The sequence below is a fragment of the Abramis brama genome (assembly GCF_963993115.1).
Source record: "Abramis brama genome assembly, chromosome: 20".
NCBI lineage: Eukaryota > Metazoa > Chordata > Actinopteri > Cypriniformes > Leuciscidae > Abramis > Abramis brama.
In genome coordinates this window covers 3495835-3519234 of record NC_139982.1, presented here as the reverse complement: position 1 = coordinate 3519234, position 23400 = coordinate 3495835, and the positions used below count along the sequence as shown (strand labels likewise).

General features: G+C 40.3%; 1 protein-coding gene and 2 long non-coding RNA genes across 3 annotated transcripts in view; 1 reads left to right on the top strand and 2 right to left on the bottom strand.

The window, feature by feature from the left end:
- Nucleotides 1–8868, bottom strand: part of LOC311071437 (zinc finger protein 862-like) — a 127997-nt gene extending 119129 nt beyond the window's left edge. Inside the window, exons 1-2 of the mRNA XM_084095854.1 lie at nt 8745–8868; nt 8199–8668 (exon numbers count right to left, since the gene is read on the bottom strand). The gene's annotated coding sequence lies outside the window, so the exon portion shown is untranslated. The remainder of the gene's footprint in view (nt 1–8198; nt 8669–8744) is intronic.
- Nucleotides 1–23400, top strand: part of LOC311071453 — a 184819-nt gene that overhangs the window by 33519 nt on the left and 127900 nt on the right. The gene's annotated exons all lie outside the window — the stretch shown is intronic.
- Nucleotides 16598–20123, bottom strand: LOC311071398. Its single transcript, XR_014603822.1, has 3 exons — nt 19967–20123; nt 16968–17061; nt 16598–16687 (listed from the first exon to the last, which is right to left on the bottom strand). It is a non-coding gene; the product is annotated as an uncharacterized lncRNA (long non-coding RNA).

The window sequence follows — 23400 nt, the reverse complement described above, 5'->3', positions numbered from 1 at the left end:
CAAAGAACCCTAAAGGGTTCTTTTGATTGAACCCTTAAAGGGTTCTGTGAACCTTTGGCAGCAAGGATCAGGCAACATCTTAACATAGCGCCTATAATGATCGAGGGCAGACCCCAACATCTTTCACTGTATGCGGACGATGTTCTACTGTACATTTCTAAACCTGAAATGTCTATCCCACCATTACTTGAGCTTATTGAAAAATTCAGCCGTTTCTCTGGATTCATGATAAATTGGGAAAAAAGCGAATTAATGCCAGTCTCTGACGATCTAGATACAAATTTTTTAGCCAGCACCAAATTTAAAATTGCAAACAACTCCTTTAAATATTTGGGTCTGATGATCACTAAAAATCCTGAAATGTTATTGAAATTGAATTGGAAAAAGAAAATTGATCAGCTTAAAGATAATATAATATTTTGGAAGACTCTCCCCATGTCCATGGTAGGCAGGATAAATGCTATAAAAATGGTTGTACTTCCAAGATTTTTGTATGTATTTCAATGTATTCCTTTCTTGATCACCCTTTATTATTTTAAACAGCTAGAATCTATTATAACCAGCTTCATTAGGGCCAATAAGACAGCTAGGATCAACAAGAAACATCTAAACAAACTTAAGGATCAAGGAGGGTTCGGGCTTCCCAATTTTAAATATTATTATTGGGCAGCTAATTTAAATACTTTAGCTTGGTGGAGGAAATCTTGGCGGAGTTAGGTGACAAGCCAGAATGGTTAGCAATTGAAGAAGCCTGTTGTAATAAGACTTCATTACCGGCTCTTCTTAATAGTCCCATTAAAATTGAAGTCAAGAGTATCAACGGAAACATAGTTATTTCTAATCTAATCAAGGTGTGGAAACAAATTAAAGTATATTTGAAAATTCCAGATATATATCTGGACACTCCTACTGTATTTGTAATAATCATGCTTTTCCTCCGGGATTACACGATAAGCTGTTTTTTCAATGGAAACACATGGGCATAGTAACTATTCAAGGTCTTTATAGGGAAGGTACATTCAGCTCTTTTGAACAGTTAAAACAAAACTATGCTATTGTTTCTGCACATTTTTTCCGTTACTTGCAAGTTAGAGATTTTGTTAGAAAGCACATTCCAAACTTTGAAATTGTGAATTTGAATCCCACTTTAGAGAGAATTGTTAATGTTAACCCTGGTATGAGTGGTAGTGTGTCAAACTTTTACAAATTATTGCTAGAAAATGTGGACAATAACACAGAGAAAATAAAACAAGACTGGGAGGAGGAAATTGGTCTAAACATTCATGAAAACATGTGGGATGAGTGCTTGAGAAGCATGCATGCATGTTCTTTGAATGATAGACACAATCTGATTCAGTTCAAGATAATTCATAGGCTTCATTATTCAAAATCAAAACTTCATAAAATTTATCCCACGATTTCTCCACTCTGTAATAAGTGTAAAATGTCAGAAGGCACACCGTTTCATTCTTTATGGTCATGTAGTAAAATTCAGCCATTTTGGAAATGTATATTTAAATTTCTTTCTGAAGCAAACTCTATTGATTTGGAGCCTGAGCCTTGCACTGGACTTTTAGGAGCAGAGAATGCTTCTTGCAATAAATATCAGACACAGGCCATTTCGCTGTGTATGATGCTTGCAAAAAGACTTATTTTGCAGTTGTGGAAGAGAGATTCTGTACCCACTTTTGAGATGTGGGCTAGGGAGTTGGGAAATATGTTGCACTTGGAAGAACTGAGATTTATATTAAAAGACAAACTATCCATTTTCATTAAGATTTGGAAACCAATAAGAAAATTCTTAAAGGTGGACTGAACAAGCTTTATGTGTATTGTTATTATTATTTTGTTTTTATAATTTTTGTTTTACAATACTTAAATTTAAAAAAGCTGTCTGATTATACATTATTTTAATTTCTGTTGTTGTCGCTCACCAAGATAAAAGATTGTATATGTTCACTCTTTGCTCATGTACAAAAGACTTTTGTTTGTAGAGTATTTGAAGAAACCTTCTATCATTGCAATATGGGGAGGGGGGTGTTTTAATTCAAGCACTTAGCTCTTTGTAGCATGTACAAGGTACTGCTTAGGAAGTATATTTAGATTTTACATGTATAGTATTTTTTTTTTTGGTGTCATTGTACATGTTTGTTGTCTTTAAGAAAATGAAAATAAAGGGATAAAAAAAAAAAGGGTTCTGTATAGAACATTTTAGGGGTTCCAAATACGTAGCTCCTGATAGAACCTTTTCTTCTAAGAGTGTACTCGCCCCGACCGCTGCTGGAAGAGGTTTCAGTCATTCATCAGTTTTGGCTGTGCTAATTTCTGTTATGATCTACAATGTGCACTTCAAGAAAGACGTACTTGTTCTGTTTAAAGTTAAAGCACAACACAAAGGTAACCGCATTATTATTATTGTAGTTATTTTTATGAACACGAATGACACATTTTCGGCTTTTAATGTGTGTGAGGCTTTTAAAGTCTGTTAATTTCTAGAAATGAAGTTCACCCGCAGGGGAACCGCCTAACTCATCTGCAAACTCGACCGGAAGAAACAAGCGTCTTTTAGAGGAAATGTTCTCTTTTATAGAGATATTATCTTGCTAGAGAATATTCTCCTTTGGAAATAAAGGAAGTGTTGAAGTGCCCAGAGAAACTCTCTTGCTGACAGATAGGGAACGTCTCGGGTTACGACTGTAACCCTCGTTCCCTGAGAAGGGAACGAGACGCTGCGTCGAGAATCGACACATTGGGGAACGCCTTCAGTGTGACGCGTCTGAAGCCTGTATGGAACTAGTCCAATCTTGATTGGTGTTGCGTGATGACGTCACTCGTGACGTCGCATGTGACGGCGAAGCGGAAGCTATAAAAAGGACACCGGAACATAACAGCGCTAGCTTTTGATTGGTCGAAGCAAGTCGTTCTCAGGAGCGCGAAAAGTGTGGCCGAGGGACGCAGCGTCTCGTTCCCCGAGTCGTAACCCGAGACGTTCCCTTTCGAGGGAACTCGCGCTGCGTCGAGAATCGACACATTGGGGAACGAAATGCCCACTGCGCCACACTGAGAGAATACGCCCTGGTATGAAGCAATCTGGCATACTCAAACCAAGAGAACCCGTGAACCCGGTGTAGAGGGCAGATCCAAACTGTAGTGTTTTATAAAAGTGTGAGGGGAAGCCCAGCCTGCAGCATCACAGACCTCTTGGAGGGAAACTCCTGCTAGCAGAGCTTTAGAGGAAGCCACCACTCTAGTGGAGTGGGCTTTTAACGCTAGAGGTGAAGGCAACCCACACACCTCGTAAGCTGAAGAAATTGTTTCCACTATCCATCTGCTAATAGTTTGTTTTGAAGCAGGTGAACCCTTCCTTGGGGACCCAAAGCACACAAGTAGTTGATCCGATTTCCTCCAGCCCGAAGTTCTTTGCACATAGATTTCCAGGGCCCGGATCGGGCATAGTAGATGTAATTTAGCTTGCTCATCCGACACATGCGGTGGAGGATGAAAGGCCTGGAGAATTATGGACCGTGCCACATTAGACGGCACCTTAGGCACATAGCCAGGTCTAGGGTGGAGAATAGCCTTTACTTTGCCGGGAGCGAACTCGAGGCAGGAAGGAGCGACAGATAGAGCCTGCAGGTCCCCTACTCTTTTTAGGGACGTGATGGCGAGCAGGAACGCTACTTTAGCAGACATAAATTTCTCAGTCACCTCATCCAAAGGTTCAAAGGGTGCCACAGATAACCCCTCAAGAACCACTGTCAGGTCCCACGAGGGGACCCTAGACTGGATGACAGGCCTCATCCTCCTAACTCCACGAAGGAAACGTACTATAAGTGGGTGTCTCCCTAAAGTGCCCACCCCTAAAGGCGTGTGGAAGGCAGCTAAGGCCGCCACATAGACCTTAAGCGTGGACGGGGAGAGCCCGTCCGAGAAACGACTCTGAAGGAACTCCAGCACTGAAGCCACCGGGCAGTTAACTGGGTCCACTTGATGTTCTCTGCACCATAAAGTGAATACATTCCATTTTAACGCATACAGTTTCCTCGTGGAGGGGGCTCTAGAGTTTAAAATGGTCTCGACAACCTCGGTTGAGAGACCGACATTTAAGAGTTGGTCCCCCTCAGGGGCCAAACCCACAGCTTCCATAGCTCTGGTCGAGGGTGGAAAAGTGTGCCCTCGGCCTGAGACAGAAGGTCTCTCCTGATCGGAATTTGCCACGGAGGACCTGCTAGGAGAACCATAATGTCCGAAAACCACACTCGGGCCGGCCAGTACGGGGCTACTAGGAGCAGGCTGATCCTGTACCGCCGGACCCTCTCTAGAACCCCTGGGAGCAGAGCAACCGGGGGAAATGCGTACAGACGAAGCCTCGGCCACATCTGCACCATGGCATCCAGTCCGAGAGGAGCTGGAAGCGTGAGGGAGTACCAAAGCGGACAATGGGTGTTCTCTTGAGAGGCGAACAGGTCCACTTCCGCCTGACCAAATTCCCTCCATATCAACTCCACCACCTCGGGGTGGAGTCTCCATTCCCCGGGCCTCAGCCCCTGCCTCGACAGGATGTCTGCTCCCACATTGCTGTCCCCAGGGATAAACATTGCCCTGAGTGAAAGAAGTTTCCCCTGGGCCCATAGAAGAACCTGTTGCGCCAGTCTGCACAGAGGGCGCGATCTCTGGCCCACTTGTCGATTTATATATGACACCACCGACATATTGTCTGTTCGCACTAGAACATGATGGCCTCTGAGATCCGGAAGGAAATGTCTGAGGGCCAGACACACTGCCATCATCTCCAAGCAATTGATGTGCCAAGAAAGATGATGGTCCTTCCAGGTACCCCTGGTGTAGCGGCCTTATATAACCGCACCCCAGCCTGTGAGGGAGGCATCCGTGGTTAGAATCTTTCTCTGACACGGTGCCCCCAACACAGGACCTAGGGACAGGAACCCTGGTTTCTTCCACATGACCAAAGAACGAAGGCATCTGCGCGTTACTTTGATCGTGCGAAAAGGGTTGCCCCTCGGGGAAAACCCTCTGGTCCTGAGCCACCACTGCAGGGCCCTCATGTACAGCAGGCCAAAAGGAATCACATTGGACGCTGCTGCCATAAGGCCCAACACCCTCTGAAAGTGTTTGACAGTGATGGCCTGGCCTAGCTTGAGACTCGTTACTGTGTTCAAGATAGTATCTACCCGAGCAGGAGACAACTGTGCCCGCATCGTGATAGAATCCCACACTACCCCCAGGAAAGTGGTTCTCTGTAGAGGAATTAAGGAACTTTTCTTGGCATTGAGTCTTAAACCTAAGCACCTTAGATGGTTCAGAACAACATCTCGATGTTGAACCGCCATCTCTACCGACTGTGCCAAAATGAGCCAGTCGTCGATATAATTGAGGATGCGAATGCCTTGAAGTCTCAGAGGAGCAAGGGCCGCATCCATGCATTTCGTGAAGGTGCGAGGAGACAGTGCTAGGCCGAATGGAAGAACTCTGTACTGATACGCTTTTCCCCCGAAAGCGAATCTCAGGAACTTCCTGTGTTGGGGAAGGATGGAAATATGGAAGTAAGCATCTTTCAGATCTATCGTGACAAACCAGTCCTTGGACCTGATCTGACTCACGATAAGAGGTATAGTCAACATCTTGAACCTGTATCTCCTCAGAGACCGGTTCAATACCCTTAGATCTATTATAGGTCGTAACCCCCCATCCTTTTTGGGAACTATAAAATACCGACTGTAGAACCCGGCTTCCCTTTACTGAAGAGGAACTTGCTCTATGGCCTCCTTTGCTAAGAGGGACTGAACCTCTTGCTCCATAACCTGACCCTGCTCTGGGCTGACCAGTGTGTGAACCACCCCACTGAATCTTGGTGGACGATACTCGAACTGAATTCTGTACCCCTTTTCCACTGTACGCAGGACCCACTGAGATATATTTCGAAGACCCTTCCAGGTGTCTAGATAATCTACTAGGGGGATCAGTCTCTCGGGACTGACCTCGGGTGTTGTAATTGAAATATCGGTGGCCTGAAGCATTCGTTTGGCAGGAACTAACCGACATAATTTTATTGCAGGCCTCGTGAGAGGGAACGCAATCGACAGAGCCGCATCGTTTTCGGGCGGACACTGCGATTTGCGTTCGCTGAAAACCGATGTGTCCCGAAGCGCACGTAGCGGCGGGGAGCACAAATCGATTTCCTGAGGGCTCCGTGAAGGAGCTTGATGTTGTTGCTCTATCACGGGGGGGACCACCCTCAGAGGCCTGCGCAACGCGTCAGGACCTCTTCGCCGAAGCCTTCCTCGCCTGAATGACAGTCCTCAGATCTGTCCTAGGCCCAGAAGACTTCGGCTGAGAGTGTTGCCCTCGGACCCAGACCTTCCTCGGGGGGGCACGAGAAGCAGCACTCTCCTTCTGCTGCTGCAGGTGTGAGGAGCTGGCGGCTGCCTCCTGGGACTGCCCCCTGGCAGCAGACCCATGAGACTTGGGACGACGGCGGGGAATGAGGTGTTTCAGAGCGGCCGATTGTCGTTTCGTCTCCTGAAACCGATCGACGACAGTGTTGACTGCGTCGCCAGAAGACGAAATCGGGGCATCGAGGAGGAAAGCCCTGTCCTTCTCCCCGATGCCCGATAGATTTAGCCATAGGTGTCTCTCCGTGGCTACCAGTGCTGCCATAGAGCGGCCAATGGCGCGGGCCGTCTCTTTGGTAGCATGGAGAGACAAATCGGCCGCTCGACGCATTTCTCGAATATCATCGAACGAAACCTCCCCGCTCTCGTCCACCTCTTTTAGGAGGTCGGCCTGGTACGCCTGTAAAAGCCCCATAGTGTGCAGGCATGCACCAGCCCGACCTGCCGCCATATATGCTTTCCCAACAAGCGCCGAAGTGGTACGGCAGGGCTTGGAGGGAAGCGCCGGAGCTCTCAGGGACGATGCAGCATCGGGCGAGAGATGAGATGCAAAATTCTCTTCAACCCGGGGCATCGTCCCATAGCCCTTCTCTTTCGACCCCACAATACTAGAATATATATGTACATTGGGGCTGGAGAGACGAGAAGAGAAGGGCTTATTCCACGATCTCGACACCTCGGTGTGGAGATCGGGAAAAAACGGGAGAGACCGGCGTGAAGGTTGTGGCCGGGCTTGCAGGAAGCGCTCATCAAGCATACTTTTTTTCGTCGCTTCCTGCTTATCTGGGGGCCATTCAATATTTAATTTACCCACAGCCCGGGTTACAACCTCCAGCAACTCCTCAAAGGCAGGGGAATGTGATGATGGAGCTTCACTTTCACCTGCCTCGATGTTCAAACTATCTGACCCCTCAGAGCCAGATAATTCGAACATCGGGTCCTCCTCGCGGGCGGAAGAAGCCGCTGGGCGGGCTTCCACCTCGCGAGCAGGACCGTGGGAACTGGCCGATGAATGTTGGGAAAGGGCCGCGGTCGTCTCAACATTATCAGCCAGATCCCTTTGCGATCCCCATGAATGCAAGCGCCGCGCTGCCTCGACAGCCGCGGGACCTGATCCATGGGGAGCGCGTGCCTGGCCTGATTCATCGAACAGACCGAGGCGGGAGCGGAGCGTTCTCAGGGGCATTAGTTCACAGTTTGCACAGACAGCGCCCTCGAGCGCTGCCCGTGCATGCTCCACTCCGAGACAAACAACACAGAGCACGTGTGTGTCACCCTCGCTTAAATAACGCGGACAAGGGGACGCACACTGTCTGAAATGCTTCTCTTTCTCCATCAATACCTTTACCGAACAAACAACACCAAATAAGACACACAGTTTCACATATAACGCTTGCTGAAGACCAGAAAGCTAGCGCTGTTATGTTCCGGTGTCCTTTTTATAGCTTCCGCTTCACCGTCACATGCGACGTCACGAGTGACGTCATCACGCAACACCAATCAAGATTGGACTAGTTCCATACAGGCTTCAGACGCGTCACGCTGAAGGCGTTCCCCAATGTGTCGATTCTCGACGCAGCGCGAGTTCCCTCGAAAGGGAACTCAGTAATATTAAAGATCCGTCCTCTAGTGGTGAAGGATGGAAGTGCAATTAAAGAGATTGACTTTCCTACAGTTCGATTACATTGTAGTGGCAAGTTTTACAGGAACAAGCACCACTCACATTTCTCCACATTTGTGTCCAGTTTAGTAAGGGATATAAAATTGTGTTTCATGTTTACTTACATCATAATAAATAAATAAAGTCTGTGAAAGGTTTGATATTGTGTAGTTTGTGATCCTCCATCAGCAGCTGCAGTTTCTCTCAGCTGTATCAGTGCAGTCACTGTGACGTCTGACTGACAGAGGTTTTTGTACGACTCTTTATCACTGTGTGAACACCCAGCTACTACTGATATAGTGTACACTCTGACAGTAATAATCTCCTGTATCTTCAGTCTGGACTCCACTGATGGTCAGAGTAAAATCACTGCCAGATCCACTGCCACTGAATCTAGATGGAGTTCCAGTATAACGGCTGTTTATGTAATAAATCAGGAGTTTAGGAGCTTCTCCAGGTTTCTGCTGATACCAAGACACACAGTTGCCACAGTCAGAAAGCGGCTGACTGGTTTTACAGCTGATCGTAACAGTTTCTCCTTGTTTGACGGGTTTTATTGCTGGATTCTGAGTCACTGTCACTTGTCCCCAGATCTCTGAAATTAGTCATTAATATTATTGTAAATGAGATGTGATTGTTAATTTTGCAATATATTTATACAAGATATTTACCCTGAATGCAGAGAGTCAGAGTCCAGATGAAGATGTTGATTGTGTTCATTGCTGTAGTTTAGTCTTGTGTGATGATGAAGAGTGTGTTCTGTTCTGCTCTCAGTCATGAAGTGTTAAACTCACAGCACTATAAACACTCTCAGAGCACTGAAGCATGTGCTGACAATGCAAAGTGACTCTCTCTATTTAAATCATTATCCTGAAGACTGTAGATCAGTCACAAACACATTATCAAACAACTTCCTCATGTTGAGAAATGCTAAGCTATTATACACACATTTCTGAAGAGCCTATTGACAGAATCATACATATTATTGATTCAGTCATTATTAATATTTACATTGCACTTATTTAACAACTGACGAGAAAACTATTGATTTGAACACATTCATATATTAACCCTCTGCAAACATTTTGATGGCACATGATAAAAACTATTCCACATCATTTCTTGGCTCATTTGGGAATTGGCTCATTGATCGATTTATTGATCATGAAGCAGTTCTTCTCTGCTGTGAAACATAGGTGTACGTTACACTTTTTGCACATCACTTTGGGTGTTCCTGTGCACCCAGAACTCTGAATCTTCCCTTCTTGTCACACATTATTTGTCATTGTGAGGTATTGTCCAAGACATCCTTGAAAAGTACTCCTTATCGCACAACGTTGCCCTGAGGCAACAAAAAGAAAAAATTAATTTAAGAAAAAAATTAAATGAATGAAAGAAAAACTTCATAAATCCTGCCAAAAGGCTTCTCTACACCTTCATACACACATATTTCTTTATGTACAGGTCATGTCATTTTATAAAAGACTACTAAAGCAAATAATCTTGCCTTCTTCTCACACCATGTGCTCCTGTGACCATGTGTCAGAAAAGGACTGTGCTTGATAGCGACTCCCAAACCTTATTGGCCTGTTCTTTGATACTCTTTTAACCCTTCTAATTGGTTGCAATCATTTAAAGAAACATGTACTGAACATGATGTACTGAGGGCTTAAGAAAACTTTATATAAAATATATATTTTATGAAACATGTTGAACTCTAAAACTGGTAGAAATTCAAAGCCATAAATTTAAACAAGTTGTTTTCCAGATGTGAGGTTGATATCTCAAAAATCTGCTTTCAGTGAGAGTTAGTTTGGGTGCAGTCCTGGATCTGTGATTTGCAGTAGAGTTTTCCTCCCTCAAATATTACAAGCACACACACACACACACACACACACACACACACACACACACACACACACAATTATCGCTGCATAATTTATCCAGTTGGCTCAATAATATGTTGAAGCAGAAAACAGGAATAAAGTGAGTATTTGCTTTATAGGCCAAACCTGAGAAAATGGCACCATCTGGTAAAAAAGCCTTTGGTTTGAAGCCTCGCCAACAGAATGAAAGCCTGTTAACAAACTTTGCATAATTGTACAGTTAAATGGCCCTGGGATTAAATTTTTTGCAATCCAGACATTTTTGTCCAAATCGTTCAGTGCTATTGTCCATATGACTTAATTTTAAAAACTATATTTATTCTAATAAATTTATTTATTTTTCTTTCTTTATATATATATATATATATATAGTTATTAATAAGTAAAAAGTGTGAATATTTTTGTAACTTAATATTTTCTATAATAAAATTAATTTAATTGGACTTCACCATAAATTTTCACCAAAGATTTTACAAAGCTCATTTTAAAAGTTTATATCAGACATGTCAATCTTGAGTGTCCATCCAAGCTTTCCAAAACATTTGAGGTGTTTCAAAGACTTTTCGTGGGACTTGACACACTGCGCCCAAAACCAAGCCCAAGTTCATGACTCTGAAACACAAGCTCCTGGCCAAGGCACTCAGACATGACTGTCACTCTGCACTTGTGAACAGCTCATTTTGAATATGGCTTGTGAATTGTTACAAAAGTGCCTGTTGACTTAATTTTAAAATGTTGTAAGTTTATGTATGTACACAGAGAAAAACTGTACCGTGAAGGTGTTCCACTAACCTGTACTTTATTAGCTGAGGGCGTGCATTCTTTAATGCATGAATACAGTTGTTATTGATTGTTTATACTGTCCAGCTCATTGCTACTGTTTGGATATGGCAATGATTTAATAAATGTTGGAAATTGACATAATAGCAACTAATTATTTGAAGCCATTTACACTTCCAAAACAAAGAAAGGGCAAATTGGTCAAAATTAATAAATCAGAGGACGTTAACTATTTTTTCATTTTAATGTTACCTATTTTAAGTTACTATTACTATTAACTAATGTTACTAATTTTAATTAAGTCTAATGTGTATAATATGCTGATATTTTTGACATTGATTGTACTTAATTTATTTGGCTTTTTCTGAAAATACTACTTAATCTTTTCGCATACATTGAAATGCATATTATTAAGTTGTCCTTACTCAAAATATCAGTTAGTTCACTAAACTTGCAAAAAGTAGTTGGAAAATGTCGTCTTAATTGTATTAATTTAGATCTAAGTAACAGTTTTAACACTAGTGCAAAATAGATATTTTTAAAGGAAATGGGGGTGAAATAGTAAAATTCCAATACAAATACACACCTGTGCCAACAGGTATGCAGTTGGCATTAACACAGACAAAATTATCACACACACACAAAAAAAAACTGTTAAAAAACAAAAATGTCTATAAGATGCACAAGGGTTAAACATCGTTTTCTTGACAGCATTGCTTTAACTGTGTACAAACATCTGATAAACGTTTGTTTAAAAAAAGTGCGGATTCACTCGTAACCAAATGCAACAGAGACGTTTCCTAAATGTGTGTTTAATATTTGACAGGGGACATTTGACAGACGTACAGTACGGCAGATGAAACTCTTAAAAATACATCTTCCAGATGAAAACACATCAGACAGCCGTGTGTGTGTTGAATGTGTGCTATAATGTCATCCATTTGGCCTTAGCTTTTGTCAACACTTTACATTACACACATAAATGCTTATTTGACTAATTTACATAAAGATTTACATAACTGAAGATCATTTTTAGATTTTATTTCTCTATGATGTAGAAGCCTTTTGATCACATAAATGACAGATCTAACATTAAATCTTGTTTGGATGTTACAGGGACCGATGAACACACACAGCCTTAGATGCAGCAATCAAAGGTAAGTAAGTATACTATAGAAAGTAATTATAAAAAATAAATAAAAAACATATATTTGTTGTCATAATGATGTCATTTTAACCACTGATCACTTGTTGCAGAGCTTTTGTGGTGGAGCAGAGCCTCAAAAAAAACAACAACCTTAAATAGAAGTATAAAGTATAATGATTTTGTTACTACTGATGCAATTAGTAATGACTATGACAATAAATTTACATAAAACTATGTAAATGGTGTAATTAAAATGAGTGATGTATTCTGTTTGAACATTTCTGTAGGATCTGAAGTGTCCGCAGACAGGAGTGAGCTAGGCTGTAGACCCACCAAACATTTGCTTAACACCGGCGCTTTATAAATACAATGATTATCCTGTTTTTTACTCTCAGTGTCACTTTCATTAAAAAAGAAGTCATGAAAAACCTAAAAAAGGGGGTGTGTGAGAAAGACGTGAGTTTAACTTTAGCAATGGGTTTTTTTCTTTTTAAATTATTTTTATGCAGATTTAATTATTTTGCCCTAAAGAGACTTTAGAATATTAAAGTATATAATTTTCCATCAAACTGAACAATTACAAGAAGACAACAGTGTCAGTGAAGAGGCTCGAGATGAAATATGAGACATCTGATGAGTGAAGAAAATAAAGAAAAGTCAAAGTAAATATCAGAATATGTATGTGCCATTTACAATTAAGCTGTGTGGAAAAGTATGAAAATATTATTTATTTGTGTGTGTTTAGGATGCATGAAATACTAGCTAAAAATAGCCTTGGCAAGACTAAGGATTTGGCATTTATTCCAAAAATATAAAAAAAAATCATTTCCATGACAGAATGCTATTAAACAAAATAAAACATTTGAGATGTGATGGAAATGACACTGTGGTGATGACACTGATTTGCTTCATCAGCAAAATGACATTAGTGTTAATGTTGTATGAAAAGGAGATGAATGTCAGTAATTCTGTAGTCTTCTACAGAAACATTAGACTTTATTTGATGGTTTGTAACCCCAGTATATCTCCAGAAACTAGAGAAGTAGTGTATTCCAGTAACATGAAGCTCCTGTGAGGACGCTGAACATCTGCTGATGGAGCTGCTCTATTCTGAGAGGAACACAATCACCCTGATGATGCAAATATGAGTTTCACTGTCCGACACTTTATTCTCTGAAATGAGTCAGAAGAGCTGGACTAATGGAGAGATGAGGTTTGTTCATATTCATCAGTTTATAATGAAACACTGTCAGGGTCTGAACCTCTGGACTGCTGAGATCGTCTTTGACTCGGTTAGAGAGTAAGAGCTCGAAGAGTTCAATCCACAAAACGATTAATGATACGCTGGATTCATAAAACAGGTCACGTCTGTGAGCAGTTGTGTTTGTATGAATGTATGAGTCTGAAACTATGACAAATTATTCAAATTAGACATAAATATGAACAATCCTTCTGTTAAAGCAAAATTCAAAAGTGCAAAATTCACTTTTATAAGGTGTTCGAACACAGTGTGTGTAAAAAAAAACAGCCTATAATGGTAAAAATTCACTCAAGCTGTTTCAGATTTCCTCCTATACTCCTACGTAAGAGTCTGGAAACTGGCCCACGACTGATGACGATCTGCACTAGATCTCCTGAGTGAGAAGCGGTCCCACATTATAACCGTAAACTAAACCATTCCTGCTCTCTCTCCATGCAGAATATATGTTCTGCCTCTGTGGGCATCCTAATTCAGTGCACACACAAGCACCTATACAGCAGTTTATAGATTAACATGACGGCACAGGCTAGTCGATGAGATGAATAAACGTAACTCCACAACAAGTTACATAAATGTATCCACTAACCTTTCAGAAACGTCCATGTACAGTCTAAGGCTCAATCCCAATTCACCCCTTGCCCCTACCCCTTGTTTTCGAGTGTACCCCTTGGCCCTTAAAACAGAGTTACAATGGCCAAGGGGTTGAAATATTCCCCTACGAAATGGAACAACCCTTCATTAACCCGATACGTCATCAGTCATCGACGATGGCTCTGACGTTACGGAAGCGATGAGTTTTTACAGGATTTCTCCATGACAACGACTGACAACGACACCAATATGCTGTCCTCCGTTGTGACAGTCTCTGTCGTATGGGCAGTATGCATCTTTCTGCACTTGTCTGCCGCAACTTGGTCAAGAAAACGGAGACGTCTTCAACGCCTGCGAATGCTGATGGATACGTCTGTGGTATGTAGGATGGACAGCAAACATATTAACATATTTTGTTGCAGTTAGCCTAGCTAGATTGTGTGATATGTGTGCTGGACTGATAAGATGGAATACCATGAACAGAGATAGGCATAAATACATGGACATAAAATACAAATACATTTATTTAAAATACTGTGTGGAAAAATGTATTTACATACAAATACAAAATACTGTGTGAAAAAATGTATTTAAATACAAATACAGTATTTTGTATTTTGAAAATACACTAAATACATGTGAAATTAGCCATCCAGTGCAGGTCACAGTGAATGAAGAAACTACATAGGCCTATTGCTGGCCATTACAAATAAACTTGTGCAAAATAGCAGCCATTTATATACTTATAACCAACTTGGTAACCAACTAGAAGTCCTGATCTACGTTTACTGGCTGGCTCATGGACTGTCCTACTCAGTTGTATCCCGGGTTTTCAATGTGCCCAAGTCTACAGTCCATCGCATCATCCACAGAGTTGCACGAAATATAATGACCAACCTGAAGCGAGCCATTTCTTTCCCACTGGCAGGAGAGCTTCATGCAGTCAGCTATCAGGAAGCCCTGCATTCAGCAGTGTTGTGGGAGCAATAGATGGCAGCCATGTCAGAATTAAACCTCCTCAACAGTACAGATTAGACTACCTGAATTACAAAGGATTCTATTCACTTAATATGCAAGCAATATGTGATTCTAATGGCAGGTTTCTAGATATCTTTGTTGGTTACCAAGGATCAGTTCATGACACATGCATCATGAAGAACAGCAGCTTTTAAAGGGCAAGACAGTATCCTCCCACAGGTTACATTCTTCTGGGTGATGGTGGCTATCCCTGTGAGGACACACCTGTCTGCCTAATCACACCTTACAAGGAGCCAGTTAATGGGCAAATACAAGGGCGCTTCAACTATTATCATGCCAGGGCCCGCAGAATAATCGAAAGAGCTTTTGGGATGATGAAAACCAGATGGAGGTCTACGCTTTTCAGAGCCTTAGAGGTTAAACCCACATTTGCACCTCTGGTTATTGCGTCCTGTGCATTTCTACACAATGTGTGTCTAGATAATGAGGACTTGCTGGAGCCAGATGAAGATGCAGATTTGGACATCCTTGAACCCCAACCACCCCGTGAGCCCCTAGCGGTTAACGAGAGCTCTGGGAATGCTATAAGGGACAGACTGGCTGCCCTGGGCTCAGGCCATGTGCAAGACCCTTAAGGATGTCTGTACTGTGTATATAGTTTGTTAGCTATGTGAAAAATGGCTATTTGCCATTGTATTTTTTGTTGCTGATGCTGCTTATAGCATCTCATGGATGTGAATATGTGATTTTACAATGATTTTACAAATTATTTTTATATTAATAGAACAGATAGTTTGCATGTTATTTGTTCACACAATCTTTTTATTGACAATATTGAATTTTCTTACAATATATATATATATATATATATATATATATATATATATATATATACAACAGGTATATATAAAATAAGTACTTTGTATACTTTGACAATGTATATATATAAAAGTGATTTCATTTAAATGTGTCTATTGTTAACTAACAGAAAAGAACTATACAACACAGGATGGGGGAAAACATTTCAAAACAACAATTGATGATAGTGCAATCACATTGTAAACATTATCATCACAGTAACAGGAACTTGAGTGATGAAAGGAGAAATCTATTTCAAAACCAGCGCAGAATTATATTACATTTTAATTTATATTATATTCTAATTATATTTTATCTATGAGTTTTTCAAATAGGCCTAATAACCTATCCATTTTTGCCTCACTCTCCTCATGCCGCTTTTGCTGCTTAGCACTTTCCTCTATTAGAAACTCCACAATAGACTTCCTCCTCTTCTTTTTTGGTGAGGGGTTTGGGGTTGCAACAGGAGAGGCTACAGAGGTATTGGCTGTGTCTGAGGCGGTGTCTGGACTGCTGGGCTCGACAATCTCCTAAGAGAACCAAAAAAAAAAAAATTATAGGAAACACTTTATAATAATTCCTGCAAGGAATAACATTAGTTCAGCATTACCCTTATTATAGAGTGCTACCAAAGAAATAAGGTAATGGTGTATCATTAATAACACTTTAATAATTTAGCGTTGTTAATTACAAATGCAGTTTCAGCTAACCTTTAAACCTTACCTTGAGAATTGTTATCGGATCAGCATCAGGACCAAAAGATGCAACCACAACAGGAGGGTCCATTGAAGGCCTGGCACCAACACCTCGTGCATGTCCTCAAAAAACTGCCACGTGGCAGCGGTTACCTCGCCAGCATCCGTTCCAGATCCTGTTTTGGGGGATTTCTGGTCCTTAAGTGAATATAAACAAACAATGTCTACATTATATTTACAAGATTACATTGAACGTTTATGGATTTCCTTGACCGTTTGGAATCCCTCCATATAAACCAAGCTAGAACCACACTGGTCTCTGCTTACCTTATTTCTTTTTTTTTTCAGATTTCCCCACTTCTTGGAGACCTGTTGAGAAGTGACATGTCCCTCCAGGCCAAGTTCTTTGATCAATGTCCTGTATCATAACAAATAACATATTATTGTCATTTACCACACATACCACAGTAGTACAGGTAAAATGAAATAGCACTTCCCTGGAATCATTAGACAGAAGGGAAATGAATAAATATTAAAAACACACTGCAACACACAAACACCAGGTCAATGTACAGACGGTGGGACCTGGTGTGTTTAATATTGTAGCATGATATGAATGAGTAATTTTAACAGGAATAAAAACAATAATATATATATATATTTTTTATACAGTCAAGCATACTGATCAAATGACTTACTCCCAAAGTTGTTTTGCAGAACTTTTGGACTTCAGAAAGCGGTTCTCATTTTCTGCTCAGAAACGGATGATCTGTCTGGTTTCCTGTGGAGTCCCTGGAATGATGTGAAGTAGACATTACTGAGAATAATGGTTACCAGTGCTAGCCTTTTCTCCATACTGTGACAATAATGGTTACTGTAAGAGCCAAATTAATATTTCAATAATTTGTATTTTAGTATTGTTTGTTTGGAGTGTTGATTTGAACTGATTTTAAGCACTAACTGAAGGTATCATATTTGTATCTTTCTTTGAATTCTGATATTTCCTGTGTTTTCTGATGTATAATTTCTGTTCTGTTTCTTTAATGGTTACACCCACTGGGGGGCGGAATACTGAACTTGAAAAAGTTTGTGTACAGTAAAAAGGAAAAACAGTTTTCTTACCATTTGGTCTATCATTTAAAGGGGGGGTGAAATGCTATTTCATGCATAGGCCTACTGAGTTTTTTACACTGTTAAAGAGTTGGATTCCCATGCTAAACATGGACAAAGTTTCAAAAATTAAATTGTACGTTTGAAGGAGTATTTCTGTGCCAAAAATTGTCCTTCCGGTTTGTCACAAGTTTCGGAAAGTTTTTTTCGAGTATGGGTCTGTGTGACGTCAGCTGGGGCAGAATTTCCTTATATGGGTCCTAAGGGCACTTTTCCGGTAAGATCGCGGCCGCGCGCGCACTCGTAGACCAGAGCAAGAGAGTGAAAGCAGTTCGCCATCAAAGCGCCCTGCCCAGCTTTTGGGAAGCCAATGTCACCAAAGAAGTGTGTTTTTGGTTGCCAGGGCAAGACAACCCTGCACAGATTCCCAAAGAACCCGGCGTTAAGGAACCAGTGGATGGAGTATAAACGGAGTTGTGTAAGACTGTTTGTTCCCTGCATTTCGACGATGATTGTTTTATAAACAAAGCCCAGATCGACGGATTGGCAGATCGTCTAATGCTTAAGGATCGAGCAGTCGCAATGATAAAGTTTCGGTGAGTAAAACTGCTTCAAATGTCTCTGTGTGTTGTTACTAGCTCGGCGCGTTAGCACAGCTTTAGCTTCGCCCACACGGCCTGCCTCAAGCCGCTAGTTTTTTTCCGGAAAGACTCTGTACAGCCTATCTTTCTTTTATAAATATAATAAAACTAAAGACTTTTTGGAGATATGAAGGATGCAATACTACTCTATAGGTACTCAAGATTAACAGGAGTTTGAGTGAAAATGAGCATTTCACCCCCCCTTTAAGGATAAAACTCGTGTTTAAATGTTTAAGGCAACACAAGTTAAAGGTTTAACAAATGAAATCATAGGATAGGCTACAGGAGCCAACAGGATTTTGTATATTTTTGTAATTTTATGTTTTGATTAAACTCGCACTTGTTTACGGATTTTTGACTTCATTAACGTTACCAGGTAACTAACATTACTAGCGCTGGCTACCGAGACAACATGCAATCGGCTAAATTAATGATCTCTTTTTTTATGATTGTTTTGAAGAAAATCACCATATTAGACTACGTTGTAGCCGAAGGTCTCCTACCCCTTCGCCCTACCCCTCTATCGCAACAAGAATTGGGACACCCTACCCCTAGAAAATGGAGGGGTAGGGCCAAGGGGTGAATTGGGATTGAGTCTAACAGTTGCAGTCTCTTCCTGATCTCTCCATCTGTGTCTGACTCCGGCTCAAACATGTGAGTCTGCTCTCGCTACTGGGTGTTATTGACATTTAGCCTGAGAGAAATTCAGCTGTTGTGTTGATCCAGTCTCTGAAGCTCGTGTGAAGGACCGGCCTCTTCTGAACGGAGGCGGAGCAGAAGCTCATTTGCATTTAAAGGGACACACACAAACAGAGCGTTTTCCCTCACACCCAAAAAGGAGCAACTTTGACAAGCTATAATAAATGATCTGGATGGTATTTTGAGCTGAAACTTCACAGACACATTCTGAGGACATCAGAGATTTATATTACATGTGAAAATGGGCATTATAATTCACCTTTAAATTGTTACCGATATTAAACATTTCCCATCCTAAACATAAATTAATAATAAACAATCAATGATCATGTGAAATTCACTGGCACTTCCACAAATATCATGTAGTGTATCAAAATAAATAACCGCAGAGTCGACTGGTGTTGGTGATGATGTCACAGATGAGCAGCACTTTTATCCAATCAGAGATCAGCAATCAGACGTGATCATTCATGACTGACGGGTTTTTAGTGAGATCATTTGTAGCTGTATATTCGAGTGATCAGTGTGTCAAAGTGGCATAAATATACAGTTGTATCTACAGTAAAGAGTGGGAGAGTGACCCAACTCTCTAAACGTGGATTACACCTGGTGGGACTCGAAGGCTCTTTATGAATATAACTGTAACTCTTGAGAGCACAGTTGACTGACTTCATTGAAATGGAGTAGGGGATTATGACTCCTGTCCATTATATTATGATATGTTAAGTCATTATTATGAGAAAGTTTCTTGTTATCATCATAATTACGAGAAAGTTTATCATTATTACAATAACGTTTTTACATTATATTAACACTCATTATATTTTTCTTAATTTGTATCATATTCACTGCATTTATGGTTTTAGAACATTGTTAAGGGTTTCTGTCATAAATGTGCATCAGTGTGATTTTCCTTAAAAATGGTGCTTTTAATCATTTTAATTTTAGCGTCTCATTTGTACGTGTGTCTTTCTATGCAGGGATGAGAGAGTAGGCCTTCTGATGTGAAGTGAGAAATGTCTCTTTCTAGATGCTCGTTGAAGTGCAGGAAAACTCTCTCGCTGACAGATTGAACTCAGTAATATAAAGATGTGTCCTCTAGTGGTGAAGGATGGAAGTGCAATTATTACAATGTTGTGGCTTTACAAGAACAATAAGTTTTACAAGAACAAGCTCCACTCATATTTTCTCCACATTTGTGTCCAGTTAAGGGATATGAGATTAAATGTTACATGTTTACTTGGTACATCATAATAATGAATAAAGTCTGTGAAAGGTTTGATATTGTGTAGTTTGTGATCCTCCATCAGCAGCTGCAGTTTCTCTCAGCTGTATCAGTGCAGTCACTGTGACGTCTGACTGACAGAGGTTTTTGTACGACTCTTTATCACTGTGTGAACACCCATTTACTGCTGATATAGTGTTGACCATGGGCGAGGCTAGCCCCTTTTTAGGGGTGCTTCAGCACCCCTAAAAAGGAGCTCAGCACCCCTAAAACTTGGAGTAAGAAATGTTGTTATTCTAAAAAAATATATATATATTTTTTTTGTCTTTGACAAGGTTAAATAATGTTCTTCATCTTCAATCCGCAGCAGCGCCAAGCAGAGCGCAGGTCAGAAACAGAGGCGCGTGTGTGTGTGTGTGTGTGTGTTTGTTCATCTGAGCCTCATTGGTCTTTCACTTCTCGTCAATGTCAGAATATTTGAGATGACCAATCAAATCAAAGTAGGCGGGCTTTATGTTCACAGAAGCTGCTGAGCGCGAATTTTAGCAGCACGACTGACGCTTCAGTTTACGGTCAAGTGCGAGTTAAGAAGATGTAAGTAGCTAAACTAAACATTTTATATTTGACAGTTTTTTAGGTCATAAATGTTAAACGAATGACAAAAATAATTAGAAAACTAATAAACCTTTGTCTAATTTCGCCATTTTGAGCTGAAAATAGGCCTATAACGTGTAATTATGTCATTGTGAGGGGACAAGAAACATTAACAAAGCCGTTTTCATAGGCACAAGATTAATAATGCATGTGTACATGTTGAGAATTAATATAATACAATTTGTAGCCTTCAGTAAATTAAAAAAGTTCAGCTTTAGAGGGGAAGAGACAGGGCAAGATCAGGAGACTGAGAGAAAAAGACAGAGTAATGGAGATGAGGAGAGAGCAGGTTTTAAATCTATTTCTTATCCTTTTTTGGCCTTCAAACGTCCTGAAATGCACATATCAGAGAAATAAAAATGTTTAACCCCATAACAACCTCAAATTTATGACCTCTTTGATTATAAAGCCCTGTCTACAGCCATGTATTAGGCCTAGATCAATAATGAATGTGTACATATTGTGAATGAATTTAATAAACTTAGTTACCTAGCTTTCCTGGTAGCTTTGTCTGAGAAAATGATTCATGAATCAACCTATCAGTTGACCCTATGTTTACTTTCTTCACTGACAGACAAAAATGAAAAGCCTATATCAGTCAAAGCTCAGCTTTAGGAGGGGAAAAGACAGAGCAAGATAAAAACAAAGAGAAAAAGAGTGTGATGCTGATGAGGTGTGAAAAATAAACAGCTGCCCGCACATGGTTTTAAAGCTGTTGTTATTCAATTTTTTTGGCCTTCAAAACATCTTAAAATGCACATATGTAGATCAGAGAAATCAAAATTTTCTCGGGGGAGCATGCCCCCGAACCCCCCTAAATACCTCGCATTCGGTACCTCAGTGATTATAAAACCCTGCCATATCCATGTTAATGGATGAATGAATGAAACTAGTTAATAATGCGCATTAAAACAAAAAAAAACTTCTTTTTTTTTTTCAATCATACCCTCATTGGGGGCTGAGCACCCCTAAAATGAAAATCCTAGAATCGCCCCTGGTGTTGACTCTTACAGTAATAATCTCCTGTATCTTCAGTCTGGACTCCACTGATGGTCAGAGTAAAATCACTGCCAGATCCACTGCCACTGAATCTAGATGGAGTTCCAGTATTACGGGTTGATGCATAATATATGAGGAGTTTAGGAGCTTCTCCAGGTTTCTGTGAGTACCAGGCTAAATAATGACCATTTGAACTATAATAATACACATTACTGCTGGTTTTACAGTTTATTCTGACTTCTTCTCCTGGTTGAACTGCTGTTATTGATGGACTCTGAGTTACAGTATATTGTCCTCTACACTCTGAAAGAAAACAGAAATAAAAATGATTAATATATATTTCACATTTTAGGAGAATTAATAATCATTGTAAAAGCTGTATTACACAAACCTTGAATAAACAGTGCAATGGTCCAGATGAAGATGTTGATTGTGTTCATTGCTGTAGTTTAGTCTTGTGTGATGATGAAGATTGTGTTGTGTTCTGCTCTCAGTCATGAAGTGTTAAACTCACAGCACTATAAACACTCTCAGAGCACTGAAGCATGTGCTGACAATGCAAAGAAGTGGGCAGGATTTACAACAGCTTGTGCTGATAACAAACTAATATACACTAGAGTTACAGAATCATGACTTTATTTAGTATTTTTATTGTGACTCCTGAGACACTGAGGATGTGCAGATGAACGTCCATCTCTGTGTCCATATTCAGTCATGTGACCATCATCACTGCTACACTTCCACTAGATGAACCGCCATCACTAAAGTAAGATCATGAATCATGAGTCTGTTCAGAAAGTATCAGGACTGATTGTGAATCTCTAATCAGAGTTCATGGTGTCACTCCATCTATCATGAAGCCTCATGTGTGTCTGAAATCATCAAATGGAGAAGAAACAGGCTGTTAAAGATGGAGACATATTAGAGCTTGTTCACGTTTCATGATCTTGTGTGGAGATTCATAACCAGTCCAGATACTTTTAGAACAGACCTTGAATATGAAAACATGCTTGACTGTGTAGAACATGCAAAATACCTTTTATATTTTCATTGTTGACACTTTCTATTGACTTTGGCTCTAATATTCAATAAACTCATTATTTGAAGAGATTTTCACTGAAGATTGAAGTCTGAAGCTGCAGGTTTTTCTGTGAATCATGATGATTGATCTGCATATGAAGAACAGAAGCATCATTATGAGAAACTCCACAACATCATCCATGATCAAAGAGGTCAAAGGTCACCTCAGAGGTCACAGCTCATCAAATATATTTCTTTAAACAGTGTTATATCAGAAAGCATTTAGTCAAATCTGAATGAGTGAGTGTTGAGAAGAGCTGAGGATCTTCTAATATCAGTGTGTTGAAGTGTTGTTTCTCTCTCTCTGCTGGAGTGTGTGTTCACTCGAGTGGAATAGAGGTTTTTGTACGAGCGTTTCATTAGATTGTATCACTGTGGTACACATTCGGTGGAGGAACTAAACTGGTGATCAAATGTAAGTCTATTTAATTATATATTAAATAAAAATATAATTTTAATTTCAGAAAGTGTTTTACAGTTGAAAAAAGAACAACATTTATTAATAATAATAATAATTAGATATTGTGGTGATACTTTACTTGAAGCCTTTATGTATAATGCATTATAAAGCTATCAATAGCGTATGTTATAATGTCATATATGTTTTCATAAATAACTGTAACCAAAGTTAAAATGTCTTATAATATTTACAAATTCCTTGTTACATCTAGAATTGGTTGTTTGTCATGAGTTTTAGTGTATTATAATTTTTTGGAGGTGTAA